Source organism: Sinocyclocheilus grahami, unplaced genomic scaffold, assembly GCF_001515645.1.
Source record: "Sinocyclocheilus grahami isolate Dianchi unplaced genomic scaffold, SAMN03320097.WGS_v1.1 scaffold5144.1, whole genome shotgun sequence".
NCBI classification, from domain to species: Eukaryota; Metazoa; Chordata; class Actinopteri; order Cypriniformes; family Cyprinidae; genus Sinocyclocheilus; species Sinocyclocheilus grahami.
In genome coordinates this window covers 7907-8325 of record NW_015509910.1, presented here as the reverse complement: position 1 = coordinate 8325, position 419 = coordinate 7907, and the positions used below count along the sequence as shown (strand labels likewise).

The 419-nt window shown below is 20.0% G+C and overlaps 1 protein-coding gene across 1 annotated transcript in view; it reads left to right on the top strand.

The window, feature by feature from the left end:
• Positions 1–419, top strand: part of LOC107577109 (supervillin-like) — a gene marked incomplete at its 3' end in the record, with an annotated part of 13336 nt that overhangs the window by 5121 nt on the left and 7796 nt on the right. The gene's annotated exons all lie outside the window — the stretch shown is intronic.

The window sequence follows — 419 nt, the reverse complement described above, 5'->3', positions numbered from 1 at the left end:
TTTTTTTTTTCTAATTGTCATGAATGTAATACTCTTTTTTTTCAAATATGATTTTCATTAGATATTGAAATGTATATGTATTTTTTACTGTATTGACAATATAATATTACAAAATATTGATGTAACATTTTTTTTAATTATTATTATTAATAATAATAATAATAATTCTGTCAAGGATGTTATGTGCAAATTCATAATTTCACCTCCTTTATTTTATTTTATTTGAGTAATGATTCTCAAACCTATAAAGCATTTACTGTATTAAAGTACAAAATATTGAAGTACATTTTTTTTTATTGAAGTAAATCAGTATAAAATCAGCTTAGTTGAAAAATAATTAATGCCATTGCATTGAAAGGTAGTACAACAAATACTACCATGATGTAAAACAAAATACATTCTAATGTAAAATGTAATTG